The sequence below is a fragment of the Toxorhynchites rutilus genome, chromosome 2 (assembly GCF_029784135.1).
Source record: "Toxorhynchites rutilus septentrionalis strain SRP chromosome 2, ASM2978413v1, whole genome shotgun sequence".
Taxonomy (NCBI): Eukaryota; Metazoa; Arthropoda; class Insecta; order Diptera; family Culicidae; genus Toxorhynchites; species Toxorhynchites rutilus.
In genome coordinates this window covers 140,964,042-140,985,816 of record NC_073745.1, presented here as the reverse complement: position 1 = coordinate 140,985,816, position 21,775 = coordinate 140,964,042, and the positions used below count along the sequence as shown (strand labels likewise).

The window sequence follows — 21,775 nt, the reverse complement described above, 5'->3', positions numbered from 1 at the left end:
TCAGAGGCAGAGCATCGTGTTTTCATAAGCGTTTGTGTATGGGACGGAAACGCCGTTCGAATTCGTCCGATTGTTAGACTACTGATCACATTAAAATACGAATGTTGAGATTTGTGGCGAAATTTGATGGGTGTTGAAAGCTAGTCCTACTTCATTACAATTCATTATCGCATTTTTGAGTTATGGGATGCGATAAATGAGGCTGTAATATGAATATCGTAAATACTTCTGTGGTCATAAATTGATACCTCCCAGTTTTGTGACGGTACTTTGGGTCTCGTCTTCCACCGGTTGAATTTTCATTAGTTAGATTCGTCCCTCATTTAGAAAAGGAATTCCGATTGTTGTTTAAGAAAATAAATGTAAATCTTTTTTTGTGCAGGGGATAGGGACCGCACAAAAAAATCGCATAAAAAATCGTGCAAAACTTCACCAGTAGCTTCAAAAAATCGTGTTCGGTACACAATTAGAAAAAAAAAATTATAGGAAGTTCTGCCGTTATAAAATGACAGACTACATAAAACCTGAAATGGCCTGACTAATAGAACACAGTTATTTGTGAAAAATGCAAATCCAAAATGGCTGTCGCCCCAAAATGGCGAAATATGTATTTTTTCGAAACCCCATCAATATGAGTATCTAATGAAAGGTCTTTACACAGATGTTTATGAAAAATGTAAATCCAAAATGGCGACCATTACAAAATGGCAGACTATATTTCTTCTGTAAACCCCATCACATAGGTATCAGATGAAAGGGCTCGATTATTAGGGCACAGTTATTCATGATAAATCCAACTCCAAAATGGCCAATTACTTTTTTCGTGCAACTCCCGCATATGAGTATCGAATGAAATAATTCGATTAATATAATACAGTTAATCATGAAAACATTCCATTCCAAAAAAATTTTGGGATGTAAAGCGGGGAGAAAACTGTGTTGTTATCGAAAACTGCTATACTCTCCCGACTGATAATTCGACATGATCAACATTATACGGATCAAGATCAATCAGTTCTAGTGACTATAAAAAAGCTCTGTAATGAATTCATTTCGGAGCTGGTAATGTTTTTTTTCACAAATCTTGAGTCAGACGAATTAGTAGCCTAACCAATACTGCTAGATCCTCGCTTCAAGCAGCAAGGTTTTGGGGATAACAGAAAGTACAACTATGCACACAAGTCGTTGATAAGGACGCTAAAAATGACATCCATAGACTAAACGCCTACGAAACTACTACAAATCGTTGGTGGTGAAGCGCGGTCATCTGTATGGGAGGAGCTTGATGCATTGGTTGGCAATCTTCGATCCTCACATGATCCAAAAGCTGTTGCAATATCTATTGCAGATAAATATTTAGCGGAACCACATTTGCTGAGAATAAGCGACCCTTAGCTTTGGTGGAAGGAAAGGAAATCTATCTCTCCGTGGAATTTTTTTTTATATTATGTATTCCTGATTTCAGTACCACGTGAGCGAGTGTTTCCGGAAGCAGGATAAGTTTGCAGTGGAAGATGTAGTAGACTTTCATCAGATAACATTGAAAAGATAATGTTTATAAATAAAACAAAATTATAGGATGTTGTATTCAAAACACGACCGCATTGTTGACGTAGAACTACGCTGTAGTTTAATTCAAGTCGCCTGTTTATAACTAACCATAGCGTCAGTTCAATGCAATGTCTTTTTTTTTGAAGCAATGTCAAAGGCACCAACGTAGCCTTTATGATGACAGAAAACAAACAATGTTAACTGCTTAGAAAAAGGCTGAATATGTGCCTCAGCAGAGATTCATTACTAATACCCAAGCAAACCATTTATCATGACAATGTCATGAGAAAATGCGAAAACAGAATAGAAACTGAGAGAGGTTGGCGTCGACATCATGCCTCATACCGTATGAGTCATACGTATCTAGAACGATACTGAAAGCTCGCCTTTCCTTCCTTTCCTTGTTGAATTAAAGAGACTTTAAACTTCTTCAGTTCATTCGTCTCTAGCCTTCAAAAAAGCCTTTGCAAATCTGTACTCTTTCCTCATATTACTCCTCCACCCCCATTGCCTTGAGAAAACCATTCGATTCCTCGCCGTCCAGCTCGCCCAGCAACGGTGTCTTCACGAAGAATTAAGTTTGCCTCAGCAAGATCCACTGTTTATACTGTAGGCAAATATTCCCCATCGTTCTTCTTCTTTTCCAATGAGACTTTACATCTTACGATTTCCCCTTCGCTGCTCGTCTATAAGTTGCTCGTTATTGACAGCTCTGTTCGGGAAATCACACAAATGGACAGAACAAATGTATGAGGAAATGGAAATGCTTCCACAATTCATCAATCCTTATACACCAAATACACCTATACACTTATACACCAAAACCTTATACAGACTATGGGATTGTAATGTATAGCATATCAAACAAATCTTAGGGAATTTCCGATTCGTTTGGTATGTAAATCGACAGAATCCGTTCACGACAAATATAATTATTAACGTTAACTTTATTTCATAAAAACGTGACCTGTTTTCTGATTTGGCACCCTTAATGAAAGACGTAGTTCTACGTCAAAAACTTTTTTGTGCGGTAGATAGGGACCGCATAAAAAAAGTTTCCCCCAAGAGATTAACTCAAATCCACGCCGTTCACCATTCGATTGCCTTTTGTTTTCCTGCTTTACGATGGAACAGTTTGCCTTTTTGGTTGCGCGTGGTTGTGTTGTGCTTTTAGTTGCATGCCGAAACTTGTTGCTGTTAGAAATCCGCATGCGCAACTTAGAGCATTTGATGGAAGGTTGGGAATGATTTGAAAGGTGGATAATTTAGTCGCAAATATGCTTTTGTCGCACTGAAATGCGTATAAACCATCGAAAAAAAATCACAGGAAGGTTGTGTCGGAGACACGACCGCATATTTGACGTAGGATTCCGTTAGGCTATCTGGTGATTTTGGATATGTTTGAAGAATTACATCGTTTGATAATGATTTGGTGGCCCTGAGAAGGGCCGTTTTGTTTGGTTGTTGGGTATTGTTTGTTCACTTCACCAGTGTTTACCGAGTAATGATGACAGAAGGATGCTAAACAGTCGTTGAATGGTGCGTATCAGATAAAAGATGTCGAAGCGGAATGAGATATGATGAAAACCGTCCTCTGTGACCCTAGACGAGATGCTTACTTTATTATGTACGGATGAAATAAAGAAAAAAAATCTTCAATGTAATATAAGATAATTACCAATACCGAACACAATTGTCAATTTTTCACACCAGTAAAAACATGATACTTTAATATAGAGAAAACATATTTGAAATGGAAAACGCAATTTTGTTTTATAATTTTTACTTTCTGAGTGTTTATTTAACCCAATACGAATTTTGTACTAACAACACCTAATACTATATGTAGACCATATGGGAAATCACTTTTTCTAATATTTCTTCACTTTTCCGATTTTTCTCGCGGTATAAACTATTCTTGGGTGAAAATGAACACAACAACACAGACAGCTTAAACCTAACGACCCGTTCTCGAGCGGGAGCACACCTTGGTTTTTATTTATGGAAATTGAAACAAATAATTTTGAATCAATTCATATATCAAGTCATTTTTAACACTTATGCTACCATATACAATTTTACACTTACACTTGTGTTAAATTTTTCAAAATACATGGTCGGTCATTGATATGAAATTTCACGAAGCAACCAACATTAACATTCCAAATTTGAATTTGATTTGCTAGAAATCATCGTATCACTCACATTACTTTCAATATAATAAAATAAGTAAAAAAAAATTAAAACGGTTAAACGGTTTCTTTGTAATTGAACATAATAATAATACAGATAATGTCCTAAAAGCTAGGAAATAATTAGACAAGTAGCAGTAGGAAGTTATCACACCCCTTCCTTCATCAATCAAGGACATTGATGAGACTAAAATAAAATCGCGGGGCATACGATGAAACCATTAAATGCGGATAATGGAAATCCAATGTACCCCACGATTTTATTTTAGTCTCAACAATGTACTTGATTAATTCCGGAAGGGGTATGATAACTGCTAGCTGCTACCTTACTAATTATTCTCTAGTTTTTAGTACATTATCTGTATTATTATTATGTTTAGTTACAAAGAAACCGTTTAACTTAAGTTTTTATTACTTGTTTTATTTACTAGTTTTTAGTACATTATTTGTATCTTTAGCATATTTCTCTATAATAAAACCATAATTTTTTTTTTTATTTCTTACCTAATTTTCCTCGGAATATTTTTATGATGTACTGTATTCTGTTAGTCAAATAATATCATTCAATATCGACATTGATAGGGATTTGAAAATAACATGATACCTACCCCACAGACACACAAGCAGGTCAAGCTGAATGAAGGCATTGAAAAAAGTAATTGGTTTTTTGGGGGTTTTTAGGGGCTTTGGATTTTTCACGATCTAAAAATATATAATCCGCCATTTTGTAGCGGCCGCCATCTTGGATTTTCAAGATCAAGAAATACGCAGTTTTATAGTGACTGCAGAGATAAAGGTGTGTTCCAAATTTCAGATCAATCAGTCAACAGGAAGGGGGTCAAACTTCTATTACTGTGGGACAGCGCTACAGCCGTTTAAAAAGTGCCCTCAACCCAAATCACCAGCTGTATGGAAAATATTGTATAGAGTACTAAATAAAACATTTCGGCAGTAGTACCATATATTTGAGTCCTCATATGGAACACCATAGGATCAATGATAAAAAAAAATGCACCTTCTTGTTTTTTTCACGCCATTCTCAATAGCTTTGAGACAAAAATATGGAAAAAATACTAAAAGTACATCCTACTAAGGTGTATCGATAAATATCTTCAAACAATTTTTTCATCAAGAAATGTAATCATAAAAAAACTTAAATATGCGGTACAAAAAAATTTAATATATTTTGTGGCATTTCGAAATATTGCAAAAAAAAAAATAACTTTGAGACCCGCTTCTGTTCTAATTTTTATTTAAATGCGTTCGTATGTGTCTTTTTTTCTACATGTGGTGCAATTTTTTTCTGAATGTTTAAGAGCATTGCGAGACACAAACATAATTTTCTTCTTCGTCTGCATTATTGTTTTTATTTTCTTGAAATCGATTATTTTATTGTATTCGTGTTTTTCAATTGTAAGATTAAAATTAAAAAAAATGACAATAATTTATATAATTTGGATGTTTTCTCATTAATCCGAATGATTACATCGAATGATCGATGTAAAGATAATCTCATATATTTCAAGATATGAGAAAAAATCTTTGTACAGCGCAATGCTCTAAATATCGACAAAATTTAGACAAATAAAAAAACAAAATTTAAATAAATATCAGAGCAGTACTGGGTCTTTAAATTCAAAATGAACTAAAAATGCCCAAAGGCCAAAAAAATTGTTTTTTTTCGCGCAATCCTCTTAAAACTTCAAGAAAAAATTACGCTACATGGGGAAAAAACAACACATACGAATGTGTTTGAATAAAAATTAGAGCAAAAGTGGGTCTCAAAGTAATATTTCTTAAAAAAATTCTAAATGCTTGAAAATATATATAATTTATATTGTACCGCGAAAAACACTCTAAAAATTCTGAAAAAAAATCACATATACCTAAAATAGACGTAGGAAGAAATTTGAATAGAAACTAGAGTAGTACTGAATCTCAGAATAAAAAAAATGAAAATTTAATTTAAAATTAAAATAAGAATTAATTTATTTTTTTTTTAATATTTGATTTTTTTATGAAGAAATTGTTTGAAAATATTTATCGACACACATTAGTAAGATGTACTTTCAGTATTTTTTTCCATATTTTTGTCTCAAAACTATTAAGAATGGCGTGAAAAAAACGAGGTGTATTTTTCACCATAGATCCTATGGTGTTCCATATAAGGACTCAAATATATGGTACTACTGCCAAAATGTTTTATTTAGTACTCTATACAATATTTTTCATACAGCTGGTGATTTGGGTTGAGGGCACTTTTTACTCCCTTACCCAGCCAAACACTTTGGAAATATAAAAAAAAATTGTACCGCGCAACACTGAAAAAAATCTGGAAAAAATCACACATATCTAGAAAAGCCGTAGGAACACAATTAAATATGACTTAGAGTAGTACTGAATTTCAAAATCCCAAATTTTTTTTTTCCAAAATTACTATATTTTTTTAGTACTTCAATTTTAGATAAAAATTTTTTCAAAATTTTTTTCTTGATACACCGTAGTAAGGTTCACATTCAGTTTTTTTTCCAAATTTTTATCTCGAAGCTTTTCAGGATGGCGTGAAATAAACGAAAAAGTACGTTTTCACTTTAAATCCTACGTCAAACCACATAGGGGGTTTTTGACGTAGGACTACATCTAACCGGAAGAAAGAGGAGGTGAAATAGAAATCAAGGCACTGAACATGTGGGAAAAAATGAAGAATTTCGAACGCTTATAACTCTGGCATTTCTTAATATATCGCAAGGATGTTTCCATCAAATGATAGGAAATGCAGTGCGGACTCGATTATATACAGTTTTTGATTTCTTTTCACTGTATATAATCGAGTAAAAAAAAAATTTTATTTGTTTTTTTTTTGCATTTATTTTTTTGGTTTTTTGAAAATAAGAGAGGAATTTGATTTTTGATTCATCCCCTTAAAGTCAGAAAACACCTTTCTCACATAAAAAAAAAATAATTAATCCAGATTCTCTCTAGAGGTGATAGACGATAATATTTGATGAAAAAATCCTCCTACGCATATGTTCGAATTTCAACAATGACAGAGTTATAGAACTTTTTTTTTTGTTTCGGACTCTGTTGCCTCAAACTGGCTCTACGTTAAAAAGTACGCTACGGAAGAAGATTCTGATGCTTTCATTTTAAAAATGAGAAAATTGAGTACAGGATATAGTAGTGGAACAACTAAATAAGTGGATTTTAATAACATTTCGGAAGTGAAAAACTTAAAAGTTAATAATTTTTAATGTGTTATTATTAATTTTATCCTAAAAAATTATTTTAATTTAGATTGTTTCTATAAATTAGATTGAAGTCTACAATTTGTTCTTTGATGCCCAACTCTTATCTTTCTTCTTTTTTTCATTTAAGTCATTTATTTCTACAGGCTCAGTTACATAGGTTTAAAGGAGCCGAACTGTTAACTATTATTATTATTATTTTATTAGTAAATTTCAACATGTTTCCTTAATTCTAGGGTTAATAAAGTAGGAAACCGATTACTCGCGGCCGACTCGAGATTAGAAGGGTGACATATTTCCTTTTGGAAAAGGAGGGTTTATAAGAATATTATACAATGTTCACACTCACATTAACACTCACGCTCATTACACTCAATTCTTAAATCTATTATGTATTTACATTTCAGCTTATTCTATAGTTTGTCAGAAGGGAAACAATCGCTCGCGAAGGAAAAAAAAAGTGATTTTTTTTTCCAAAATATATATTTTTATAAAGGCTCATATGGCGTTAGCCTCACGGGGCCGGGAGTTCAATACTTTGACAATTTTTCTTATTATCTATGTTAGTAATATGTAACCGATTACTCGCGGTTGGCTCGAGGTTAGTATTACAAGTGTTTTTGTAATTGGGATGTTGCTGTCTCCAATGCTCTGTACGTGTGCCCGACACGGGATACTTCCTATTGGGATGCAGCTGACCATTATTCAGCAACGCCCCCCTAGTCTGTACCTCATATCTAGCGTGGTGCGTCTTTCTCGACTCGAGGAATCCAGGATAGAATGGTCACTAGCCGGCGCAATCATCAGTTCGTGTAGAGTTGTCATGAGCGGCACAACCTTTGGCTCTTGTTGAATGATCAGTGGACTGCACAACCTTTGGCCCGTGTGTCTGTAAAGATACGGACAATCACACACGAAGATCGATAGTTTTAAGGAAAACATATATTAGGGGCATGTAATCGAGGTCTAACCGAGCCAACACATCTCTCACCGGTACATTGGGCTGTCATCCTCGGGCCCGAAGGGAGTTTTCTAAATTCGATCTGGCAACAAGATACACCTCGCACGACCAAACAACGTGCTCGATGTCATGGTAACCTTGGCTACAAACACAGAGATTGCTACTGGCAAGATTGAAGCGAAAGAGTAGCGCATCTAACGAACAGTGATTGGACATGAGTCAGGAGAAGGTGCGAATAAAGTCCCGACTTAAGTCCAGACTTTTGAACCACGGTTTGAGGCTAACCTTAGGGGAAATTGAGTGAAACCACCGGCCCAATTCATCTTCATTCCATTTGCGTTGCCAATTAGCGATGGTATTTTTACGGACTAAAACATAAAATTCATTGAAGGTGATTTGACGCTGATAAATGTCTCCTTCAATCGCACCTACCTTTGCTAATGAGTCAGCCCTCTCATTACCCGGAATTGAGCAATGAAATGGGACCCAGACAAAGGTAATGACATAACAGCGTCTGGATGAAGCACTCAAAATTTCTCGTATTCTCTCAAGGAAGTACGGCGAGTGCTTTTCCGGCCTCACTGAACGGATAGCTTCGACAGAGCTAAGACTATCCGTTACAATGTAATAGTGTTCAACTGGTCGTGAGGCGACGCTGTCCAGCGCCCAGTGAATCGCTGCCAATTCAGCAATATACACTGAACAAGGATACTGAAGACTGTGGGAGGTGCTGAAAATTTCGTTGAACACTCCAAATCCTATGGACTCATTCATAGAGGACCCATCAGTAAAATACATATTATTACAATTGATACGCCCATACTTTGCATTGAAGATCGTAGGAACGAACCCCAATCTAAGATAATCTGGATTTTCATGGATTTTCTCCTTCATGAACAGATCGAAATGTACAGAGGAATTGATGTACACGGTTGGGAATATACGAAGAAGGAACAACCTGCATGGAGGTGAATTCATGATATGAACTCATGAATCCAGAATGAAAATTTAACTCGATCAATTGCTCAAAAAAAATCATTCTTTGCCGATTGCCCGAAGTAACCAGACGAAGGAAAGTCGCGTCCAAGTTCCGTTATCGGTTACCGCGTGATTGTTGTTTTTTTTGCCGCTGAAGAGTTCATTTCGCTATCTGGATAGTGAGTGAAGTGCCCTGCCTGCAAGTGGATAGAGGCTTTCATCCTCGGAAAGCCAAGCATTGGTTTTTGTTTTGTCGCTGCTTCGCCGACATTGGAGATTTCGCCGAGTCATCGTGCCAACAGTGACAGTGCGGGTAAGCTTTCACCGACTGTGTGTAGTGGTGTCGTAGGCATATTCCCACCACCAACGAGCTTTCAGCACGCTCCTGTTCATCTGCACTGGAGTGCGTTCATAGGTGAATAACATTAAATATACTGAGAGAAAATATTTAATAATTATAATTTTTTTGTTTTGTTTTTGTGAATTATTTTATTGTGAAATATTGTTTAAAAAAATACTTAGAATATAAGTGCAAATTTTAAAATGGCAGAGAGTGGGGGACCTTCGGATATGGAGGTCTCTGACTCTAGTTCCCTCCTAACGGATAAATAAAGTCACTCAAACGTGTTCCAAATACGGAAGATACTTCTTCTGGGGACGAGTCAGCTAACCCTACCAAGCCTCCCTCCAAAAAACTAGCAAATCTCCCATCTGCCCTTAACGATCCCACTCTACCTTCAACCTCGTCTGCTCAATCTGTTCTTCCCGCTCCTTCTCAACCTTCGCCTTCCCACTCTACTGTCCCCGATCCCTCTCAATCCCCGTCCTTGTCCTTCCTGTTATTCCCACTCCCCGTGTAAAGGTCTATCCAGAAGATGCGCCCGGAACTGGTCCCTGGGTTGTTTTCTTCAGGCCTAAGCCAAATGGAAAGGCGTTGAGAGTCATGCAGATCGCGAAAGATCTGGCAAGGTATACCTCCGTTTCGGAAATTTCGAAGGTTAGACCATACAAATTGCGAGTTGTCGTGACTGATCGAAAAGACGCAAACAAGATTGTTGTCGATCAGCATTTTACAATTGAGTATCGGGTTTACATTCCCTCTCACATAGTCGAAATTGAGGGTGTGATAACCGAAACGGGCTTGACGTGCGAATACATTACGAGTGAAGGTACCGGCCGTTTTAAAAAACTGCCCTCGACGACTGTTAAGATCTTGGGTTGCCAACAGCTCGGAACATGAAGGAGAAGAAAAGAAATTTACGCCGTCCAACTCGTTTCGAGTTACCTTCGCTGGTTCAGCTCTCCCTGACAACGTGATGGTAGATAAATTTAAGTTAGCCGTGCGACTTTTTATTCCACAGCCAATGACTTGTCTAAAGTGCAAGTCAGTTGGTCACACGGCTGCTTATTGTGCCAATAAAGAACGATGTGCCACTTGCGGAGAACTACATGAGGGGAAATCCTGCAGTGCGACTGAGCATAAGTGTCCATATTGCGGGGGATCCCCACACGTGCTCTCAGCTTGTGAAACATACAAGGCTCGCTGGGAGAAACAGAAGCGCTCTTTGAGGGAACGCTCTAAACGCACTTTCGCAGAAATTTTGAAGGGCGCTTCTCCACTGGCTCAAGAACAACAACCAATCAATACACACAATGTCTTCGCTACATTGCCAGTTGACGAAATGGAAGCGGATACAGCTAACGTGGACACGCCGTTTATTTCTCAAGGGAATCCCCGGCGCAAAAATGTGACCACTCCCAAAGTTCAAGGACAAGTCCCTCCGGTGATACCCCCTGTTAGTTTGCCTAAAAAAACGAGTGCAGCGGACAAGCAAAATCAGGTTCCTCCTGGCTTCCGTGGGAATGATTCACCTCCGAACGACCCAGCACTCGAGGGAACATTAAAAACCCCAAATGTCCCTGTTTTTCCGTCAAGTTCAACTTCCCAATCGGGATTTATAAAGTTATCTGACCTTGTGGATCAAATCTTCACGTGTTTTAATGTTTCCGACTCCATCAGAACCATTGTCACCGCAATGCTTCCAGTATTAAAGACAATTTTGCAGCAATTGATGCAAACATGGCCCCTCCTTGCAATGATTATCTCTCTTGATGTCTAATTTAAATAGAGAGGTCGGAGATATCACTGTTTTACAGTGGAACTGTCGTAGTCTTATGCCTGAATTAGATACATTCAAATTTCTAATTCATTAACTCAATTGTGATGTTTTTGCTCTGTCCGAAATCTGGCTCTCTTCTCAAAATGATCTCTCTTTCCACGATTTTAATATTATACGCTTGGACCGCGATGACAGATACGGAGGGGTACTATTGGGGATCAATAAGTGTCACTCATTTTTTAGAATTGACCTTCCACCTATTGGAGGGATCGAAGCTGTTGCTTGTCATGCAAACATCAGAGGCAAAGACCTCTGATGATCTGTATAGTCAGCTTGTATTGGCCTCCGAGAGCTGCGGTTAGCCGCAAGCAACTTGTTGACATGTGCTCACTCCTTCCTGAGCCACGATTAATCTTGGGAGACTTCAACTCTCACGGAACTGCCTGGGGGGAACAGTACGACGGCAATCGTTCATCGTTGATATATGACCTTTGTAACAGCTTCAATATGACCGTTTTGAACACTGATGAAACAACACGTGTACCTAAACCTCCTGCTAACCCAAGTGCTCTTGACCTCTCGCTTTGCTCGAATTCACTATCGTTAGATTGCAAGTGGAATGTAATCCAGGATCCCAACGGTAGTGACCACTTGCCAATCAAAATTTCTATCACCAATGGGTTGAATTCTTCTGAATCAATAAACATGGCATACGACCTCACCAGACACATTGACTGGAAAAAATATGCGGACGCGATTGCTTTAGCCATCAATTCCAGAGATGGTTTGCCTCCATTGGAGGAGTATAACTTCATTTCTCGTTTGATCTATGACAGCGCGGTTCGCGCTCAAACGAAACCCATCCCAGGTTCCACTATTCTTCGAAGGCCTCCCAATCCATGATGGGATAGCCAGTGTTCCAAGCTTTATGGAGATAAATCGAATGCATTTAAAGCGTTTCGGAAACGTGGAACCATTGAGAATTTTCAAACGTATTTGGACCTTGAAAATCAATTTAAAAACTTGATCAAAGGGAAAAAACGTGCTTATTGGCGAAATTTCGTGGGAGGTTTGTCACGAGAAACGTCAATGAAAAAATTATGGAAAGTGGCTCGAAACATGAGAAATCGCTCTTCATCCAATGAAAGCGAGGAATATTCACATCGATGGATTTTTAATTTTGCACGAAAGGTTTGTCCCGATTCCGCTCCCGTGAAAAAAATTGTTCGAGATATACCACAAGATAGGTGCGATCTTGATTCCGAGTTTTCGATGGTAGAATTCTCTCTTGCTCTCCTTTCATGTAACAATTCTGCTCCGGGATCGGATAGAATTAGGTTCAACTTGCTGAAAAATCCCCCTGATGTGGCGAAACATCGCTTGTTGAACTTATTCAATCGGTTTCTGGAGCATAATATTGTTCCAGATGATTGGAGACAAGTACGAGTTATAGCTATTCAAAAACCCGGAAAACCCGCGTCCGACATCAATTCGTACCGCCCAATAGCAATGTTGTCTTGTATACGGAAATTGTTGGAGAAAATGATCTTGTTTCGCCTTGATCGATGGGTTGAAACGAATGGCCTACTCTCAGATACACAATATGGGTTCCGCAGGGGCAAGGGGACGAATGATTGTCTTGCGTTGCTTTCTTCACAAATTCAAATGGCTTACGCCGAAAAAAAAAACAAATGGCTTCAGTATTCTTGGACATAAATGGGGCCTTTGATTCAGTTTCAATAGAGGTACTGTCAGACAAATTACACTCTCGGGGTCTGCCGCCTCTATTGAATAATATGTTATATAACTTGCTTTGTGAGAAACATTTAAATTTTTCTCACGGGGATTCGACAGTAAATCGGGTCTCCTACATGGGACTCCCCCAGGGCTCATGTTTAAGCCCCCTTTTGTACAACTTCTATGTAAGCGACATCGACAATTGCCTTACATAAAATTGCAGCCTAAGACAACTTGCAGATGATGGAGTGGTGTCTGTCGTAGGATCAAACGAATCCGACCTGCAAGAACCCTTACAAGATACTTTGAACAATTTTTCAACCTGGGCCATTGGGCTAGGGATCGAATTCTCCACGGAGAAAACAGAGATGGTGGTTTTTTCTAGGAAGCATAAACCAGCAAAACCAAAGCTTCAACTTTTGGGTAAACCGATCACTCATGCTATGTCATTCAAGTATCTTGGGGTCTGGTTCGACTCCAAATGTACTTGGGGGGCCCATATTAGGTATCTGAGTAAAAAATGTCAACAAAGAATAAACTTTCTCCGTACAATTACCGGCACCTGGTGGGGAGCCCATCCAGAAGATCTTAAAATGTTGTATCGAACTATTCTCTCAGTGATGGAGTATGGCAGTTTCTGTTTTCAATCAGCTGCCAAAACACACCTCATTAAACTCGAGCGAATTCAGTATCTTTGTCTCCGTATTGCGTTGGGATGTATGCCCTCAACGCATACCATGAGCCTCGAGGTTTTGGCAGGCGTACTCCCACTAAAAGATCGCTTCAATTTATTATCTCTTCGGTTCCTCATCAGGTGTAAGGTTATGAACCCATTGGTGATCGGAAATTTTGAACAGCTGATCGAGCTACATTTTCAATCTGGGTTCATGAGTCCATATCATGAATTCATCTCCATGCAGGTTGATCCTTCTTCGTATATTCCCAACCGTGTTTGTTTTCCTGACTACATCAATTCCTCTGTGCATTTTGATCTGTCCATGAAGCAGGATATCCATGGAACATCAGATTATCTTCGATCGAGGATCGTTCCAACGATCTTCGATGCAAAGTATGGGGATATCAATTGTGATAATATGTACTTTACTGATGGGTCCTCTATGAATGAGTCCACAGGATTTGGAGTGTTCAACGAAATTTTCAGCACCTCCCACAGTCTTCAGAATCCTTGCTCAGTGTATACTGCTGAATTGGCAGCGATGCACTGGGCGCTGGACAGCGGCGCCTCACGACCTGTTGAACACTATTACATTGTAACGGATAGTCTTAGCTCTGTCGAAGCTATCCGTTCAGTGAGGCCGGAAAAGCACTCGCCGTACTTCCTTTAATGAGAGTAATGACTCATTAGCAAAGGTAGGTGCAATTGAAGGCGATATTTATCAGCGTCAAATCGCCTTCAATGAATTTTATTCTTTAGTCCGCAAAAATTAAAAGTTAACTGGCAACGCAAATGGAACGAAGATGAATTGGGCCGGTGGCTCCACTCGATTATCCCTAAGGTTAGCCTCAAACCATGGTTCAAAAGTTTGGACTTGAGTCGGGACTTTATTCGCACCTTCTCTCGACTCATGTCCATTCACTGTTCGTTAGATGCGCTACTCTTTCGTATTAATCTTGCCGACAACAATCTTTGTGTTTGTGGCCAAGGTTACCACGACATCGAGCACGTTGTTTGGTCGTGCGAGGTGTATCTTGTCGCCAGATCGAATTTAGTAGTCACCCTTCGGGCCCGAGGAAGGCAGCCCATGATGCCGGTGAGAGACGTGTTGGCTCGGTTAGACCTTGATTACATGTCCCAAATATATGTATTCCTTAAAGCTATCGATCTTCGTGTGTGATTGTCCTTATACCCTTAGTTTTTCCTTTTCCTTTTCCTTTGTGAGAGATCGGATCCCTTCTTAAGAATAAGATGAAATGTAAATACATATTAGATATAAGATAGGTTTAAGAATTGAGAGTGTGAGTGTGATCATTGTCAACATATCCTCATATCCCCTCCTTTTCCTGAAGAAAATATGTCACCCTTCTAAACTCGAGTCGACCGCGAGTAATCGGTTTCCTATATTATTAACATTAGAATTAAGGGAAAATGTATATATACTAGTAACAATACAGTAAGGAGTTCGGCTCCTTTAAACCTATGTAACTGAGCCTGTAAAAATAAACGATTTAAATAAAAAAAAATTGCTCAAAATTTCCGAACACCAATGGGTTCATAACCTTACACCGGATGAGGAACCGAAGAGATAATAAATTGAAGCGATCTTTTAGTGGGAGTACGCTTGCCAAAACCTCGAGACTCATGGTATGCGTTGAGGGCATACATCCCAACGCAATACGGAGACAAAGATACTGAATTCGCTCGAGTTTAATGAGGTGTGTTTTGGTAGCTGATTGAAAACAGAAACTGCCATACTCCATCACTGAGAGAAAAATTGTTCAATGTATCTTGTAAGGGTCCTTGCAGGTCGGATTCGTTTGATCCTACGACAGACACCACTCCATCATCTGCAAGTTGTCTCAGGCTGCAATTTTGTGTAAGGCAATTGTCAATGTCGCTTACATAGAAGTTGTACAAAAGGGGGCTTAAACATGAGCCCTGGGGGAGTCCCATGTAGGAGACCCGACTTACTGTCGAATTCCTGTGAGAAAAATCCAAATGTTTCTCACAAAGCAAGTTATATAACATATTATTCAATAGAGGCGGCAGACCCCGAGAGTGTAATTTGTCTGACAAAACCTCTATTGAAACAGAATCAAAGGCCCCCTTTATGTCCAAGAATACTGAAGCCATTTGTTTTTTTTTGCGTAAGCCATTTGAATTTCTGAAGAAAGCAACACAAGACACTCATTCGTTCCCTTGCCCCTGCGGAACCCATATTGTGTATCTGAGAGTAGGCCATTCGTTTCAACCCATCGATCAAGGCGAAACAAGATCATTTTCTCCAACAATTTCCGTATACAAGACAGCATTGCTATTGGGCGGTACGAATTGATGTCGGACGCGGGTTTTCCGGGTTTTTGAATAGCTATAACTCGTACTTGTCTCCAATCATCTGGAACAATATTATGCTCCAGAAACCGATTGAATAAGTTCAACAAGCGATGTTTCGCCACATCAGGGAGATTTTTCGGCAAGTTGAACCTAATTCTATCCGATCCCGGAGCAGAATTGTTACATGAAAGGAGAGCAAGAGAGAATTCTACCATCGAAAACTCGGAATCAAGATCGCACCTATCTTGTGGTATATCTCGAACAATTTTTTTCACGGGAGCGGAATCGGGACAAACCTTTCGTGCAAAATTCAAAATTCATCGATGTGAATATTCTTCGCTTTCATTCGTTGAAGAGCGATTTCTCATGTTTCGAGCCACTTTCCATAATTTTTTCATTGCCGTTTCTCGTGACAAACCTCCCACGAAACTCCGCCAATAAGCACGTTTTTTCCCTTTGATCAAGTTTTTCAATTGATATTCAAGGGCTAAATACGTTTAAAAATTCTCAATGGTTCCACGTTTCCGAAAAGCTTTGAATGCATTCGATTTATCCTGATAAAGCTTGGAACATTGGCTATCCCACCATGGATTGGGAGGCCTTCGACGAATAATGGAACCTGGGATGGGTTTCGTTTGAACGCGAACCGCGCTGTCATATATCGAACGAGAAAAGAAGCTATACTCCTCCAATGGAGGTAAACCATCTCTGGAATTGATGGCTAGAGCAATCGCGTCCGCATATTTTTTCCAGTCAATGTGTTTTGTGAGGTCATATGCCATGTTTATAGATTCAGAAGAATTCGACCCAATGGTGATGGAAACTTTGATTGGTAAGTGATCACTACCGTTGGGATCCTGAATTACATTCCACTTGCAATCTAACGATAGTGAATTCGAGCAGAGCGAGAGGTCAAGAGCGCTTGGGTTAGCAGGAGGTTAGGTGTTGTTTCCCCATTATTCAAAACGGTCATATTGAAGCTGTTACAAAGGTCATATATCAACAATGAACTATTGTCGTCGTACTGTTCTCCCCAGGCAGTTCCATGAGAGTTGAAGTCTCCCAAGATCAATCGTGGCTCAGGAAGGAGTGAGCACATGTCATCAAGTTGTTTGCGGCTAACCGCAGCTCTCGGAGGCCAATACATGTTGACAATATAGAGGTCTTTGCCTCCAACTCCTATCTTTCTTATTTGACTGCAATACCGATATAAATAATTCCTGGTGAAAATTCAAGCAAAATCTTTAAAAATCACGATTTTTATACAGTGGGGTAATAGCCACTCAATCTTCACCTTAACGTTGAAAGGTTACATTTTTTCTTGAAATAAGTCATATTTGAAATATATAAATCCAAAATTGTATATAATCGAATCACATATAATCGAGTCTGTATATAATCAAGTTTCAAAAAAATCGGAGATGGTCGGGATAGTGGCCGGCTGGTTTGGCGTGGAGTTGCTCAAATTGTTAATCTTTTTGTAGCAGAGTCGAAACATTTTACCTGCCAACACTGATCGCAAAGAACAAAACAAAACGCGCGATGCCGTGGTGGTGACAAAAAACGCCTGTGTGCACATGCGCCTCGCGCTTACGCAGCAGCCAACCGATCGAGTAGAAGATTTGAGCAAGAGCATCATCAGTATTCGAATCTCGTAAAATTACTTAATTATAGAATGATTGACAGTCCGTAGACCCGCTGCAGGGGCGCAAATCTCGCCTAGCTGGCGTGGCGCACGCACGCACTCACTCACAAACGCCTGTTCAAAGTTTTTAGTCATCAAGTGAGATTGCACATTTGAGTAGCAAACTCTGGCGAGAAGAAGTGTCAGGAATACTCATACTCATCGTGCGCATGCGCCTCTCTTCTGGTTCCGAGACGAACAAAAGAAAATTAGCAACGAAAACACACACCCAAAGTTCATGCGGCTGACCGATGTGATCGATGTGATGAACAGCGCGCAGTGAACGCGTGGCGGCGCCCAGGGTAACGGTTCAATTTTCGCGCTGTTTATTTACGCACATCAATTAAATTGCCTTTTGGCTGGTTTTCGATTAGCCATGACCACTGGAACGTATCGGTCACTTTCGTACGATATCGCCTCGCCGGACAAAACCATGCTAAACGAGGCAAGAGGAGTAAAGGAGCAACAGAAAACCCGGTTCCGAAGTAGACACGTGTTTGACTTAGTCACTTTTTCCGTTTCGGTCGCTCTCCCATTTAAGTCAATTGCTTATCGCTCGCCTGTCACCGTATTCGTTTCACACACACCCGCACATCCTCTTGTTCTCTCCCGTAACCAGAGTGGGACAACAAGCTAAACGCCAACGGAATGCACCAATCGCTGGCCCATTCACACTTTCTTTTTCCCCCAACGCGGCCGTGTGTCAGTTTTCCCTTATCGCAAATGCTTTTCTTTTCGCTCGCTCGCTGGGTAGCTCTTTCTCTTTCCCCCTCCGCCTTGGATTCCCGTTCGGAGATGATTTGAATTTTTCGAAGAAGCACATTTTCCTTTGCAGCTCACCAGCCACCACAGTTAGACATCAGTCTTATTTTAAGTCGCTCGCGCGCGCATCGTGTCTTTCGCGTTCCGCTGCCGCAACGCTCCGGAGTTCTTGACAGCAGACAGAGTGTGTGTGCCTCGAATTCGGTCCAAAAATGGGCACAACATCGTTCTGGGTGATAGACAGTTAGACACCCCCGTGGCGGACGAAACGCAGACAGCTGGAAGATGGATTAAGTGTAGTGACAATCGTGGGACCATATCTGAATTCCAAGTGCCCAAGCGCAAGGACCTGGGAGGACAAAAAGACACGATGGAAAAGACACACCTAGTGGGGTATCTGTTCACATCTTACCGGGCAGCATTAGATATTTTTGAAATACTTCTAATACTGTCAGGTAAAGATGTCGTCCGAGCCCAATGACATCAGGAAAGCTTTGCACGATTCCGCGGTTCGGACAAAAAAAAATCCGCAAGCCCCAACTTCGCGGTAGCGTCGAGACGGCTCGAAACCTTCCGTGGGCAGTGTATCTGTGATAAGTGAAATGTGATATGTGACGGAATGTATTTCGTGCAGTAATTGGCACTTTATGATCGCGCACACAACATGACAAACTGGCATAAGAAGTGTGGACCGCTTGGTGATAAGAAAAAAACGGGGAATCATTGTTTTTTGCTTCTTCGTTTTAACTCAAAGTGCGGAATCTCCCGTTTCCCTCCAGAGTAATATTGTGCTGATTTATGAAATACTTCCTGTACGGTTCTGTAACTCTGCAAGTGAGTAACGGCGAGCAAAAAAAAACACTGAACCTTCTGAAGACCTTCTGAGAGTGCTCCGGAGTTGACGGTTAGTTTTGGACCAGACAAACAGAGGCGAGGAAGAGAGAGACACAGAGAGTCACAGAGTGCCACAGAGGGACAATTTCTTTTGGACAAAGTTATGAACTAGGCAGGGGGCAAACAAACATATGTGTGGAGTCGCTTACAACCGAATGGCTACAAATAGCGGAGAAAAAGCGCTGCACAGTGAGAAGCATAATTGGTTAAATTGATATGATTTTTGTTCGGCTTCTTTCCACGGGGCGCGATTGCGGCCCGGGAACGAAATGTATACACACATGGATGAAAAGGAGAAAATTCGTTATTGAAACAGATATGTATACCGATATGTACGTATATTTATATAGACCCGTCGATTGGCGTGAAATATGACTGTAACGGGAGGAGAAATTTTTTCCCACTTGAGCTGGATGTTCGATTGAGCGAAGCTACTTCCGATTATTGCAAACCAAGTATAATTTATTGCCGGTGTCTTCCAAACTAGCACTTGTTACTTTTATACAATTGAGCTATGAAACGCTAATGAGATCTCTCAATAACCAAACGGAGGATATGCAATGAAAGATGATTCGAGTTCTTAGTTTAAGCTATCGGAAATATTCCTGATGTGATGTTCATAATCCTCAGCATCTCACACTATACAGTTTTTGAGTGAAGTTCCGCTGGGACTTAATTTCACATGTAGTCACAAAAATATACTTCAAAATACCGTCAGAAAATCTCTGAGTGAGGATAAATTTTGTTTCAAATAAAACGACATATTTGTGTCCTGTTGTGTTGTGTTGTGTCATATAAAAAAATTTGAAAAATGGAATTCCCACAACATTCACCTTTTTTTTTTTTTGAAAATTGAAAAACTTTTTCATTTATTCAAGCACTTCAGCCAATTCAGAAATAATTACTCAATATTCATTAATTACTTCTTAATTACTCTCTCCAGGCGATTGCGATATCTAATGCACGGTCCTCTGATATTCAAGCCCACGCCTTGGTGATGGCTTTCAGAGCATCAGTACTCGGTTGTAAGGATCCGCAAGCCTTCCGTTGAACACTCGCCGTTTGGGTTCTTCTAGAGCAGGGGTTCTCAAACTGTATTGGACAAGAGACCCCTTTTCCAGAATGAAGTCATCTCTTAGACCCCCATAACCAATTTTTTTTTAAAATCCTATCCTTAGTTTTTTTTTCTTACTGATAAATTATCAATTTCAAAAAATCGCAGTGGGTCAATGAATAAACTTGACATTATTTTCTCACGGAGGCGATCTGGCATAGTGGTAATATCCGCACCTCTCACGCAAAAGATCGCGAGTTCAATTCACACTCCCGTCATTCTTCCAAAAGAAAAAGGAAGTAATGTGACCAGCCAAAGTGTTGAAAGTCACTATAATACAGAAAACAAATCATTTTCTCATCATTTCAACAAAATAAATAGAGATAATGTTTAGTAAATCTCAAGTGTAACAAAATTCAAATACAAATTACTTACAAACTTTAAAAACATTCAAATCGCAAATCAATCTATCCACAACTACCAAAATATCAAAATACGGTTCAATATTGGTCAGTCAAAGCCCTAAATCTCCCCTTTCGTTGATTTTCAAATGGTTCCTTCGGTTACGCGTTTTTTTTTATCTCATTTATTTATTTATTAGGCTAATTAGCATTTTAGCTGTAACAGAGCCGGGTTTTAATCGTGTACATGTACATATGTTTATGTTTCTATAAATTATAAATTACACAGTCGTTAGTAGTAGCCATATAGGCGTTAAGTTTTTTCTGTTCCATTACATTGGGGTTCGAAGAGACACACGATGGTTCCTCATGAAGCAAGAAGCCCAATCTCTTCCTGGCAGTTTTACAACTTGGTTGAATTCATGCTGGAGGTTGTTGGCTTCCACTAAATCAAACGCCAGGCGCCGTAAATCTTTGAGAATCATACCATAGAAAGCTGATCCGCCAGATCCTCAGACTGCTCACTCGTAAATACTTGTCTGAACCGTCCCAGGTGCTCGCTGGTACATCCCAGCAGAAGTAGAAATGTCAACAAAAGAAGATTCAAATCACATGAGCCTCTTCCTTAGAGCTGATTCAGAAATACCGAGGTCTGCCGCAATCCGACTTTTGATACTCCCTCCCGAAGCCTCTGTCGGACAATTTGAGCATTTCTGGAGTGCATTTCTTGAAACTAGTTTTCTTCTTGTGGGTCCCGTAAAAAAATTGGTTGAAATTTGGCATTTTATAAATTTTTTCGAGACGAAAACGCTGGTGCGAGCTTTTCCTCCACAGCCAGGGTTGCCACATTTAATTCTGTAAAAATTTTTGAAAAAAACTATACATATGTGTTCTAAGCCAAAAAATCTGTATAGAAAATCTGTATCGGAGAGTTAAGGGAAAAAAAATGAAAATAAAGGTTTATTTTCACTTTGAACTCATTTTTCTTATTTATGGATTGTTAAAGTCGTGTCAATAGGAAAGTTTTTCGCCTCTGAATTGTACGATGTTTTTACATGGTTTTGTTGTACTTTGCCTTAAAATATTTCTTCAACTTCATTTTTGACGCTCCTCCTTCCGCCGATACATAGTTCTTCGCTCTCAAAATAGAGTCCATAGTTGTGGGAACCAACCGATTTCCGGA

General features: G+C 39.4%; 2 protein-coding genes across 2 annotated transcripts in view; both read left to right on the top strand.

The window, feature by feature from the left end:
* The window catches only part of LOC129764327 (facilitated trehalose transporter Tret1), a 222,338-nt gene that overhangs the window by 8,466 nt on the left and 192,097 nt on the right, over positions 1 to 21,775 (top strand). The gene's annotated exons all lie outside the window — the stretch shown is intronic.
* The window catches only part of LOC129764340 (nuclear pore complex protein Nup98-Nup96-like), a 128,812-nt gene continuing 125,763 nt past the window's right edge, over positions 18,727 to 21,775 (top strand). The window contains exon 1 of the mRNA XM_055763316.1: positions 18,727 to 19,077. The gene's annotated coding sequence lies outside the window, so the exon portion shown is untranslated. The remainder of the gene's footprint in view (positions 19,078 to 21,775) is intronic.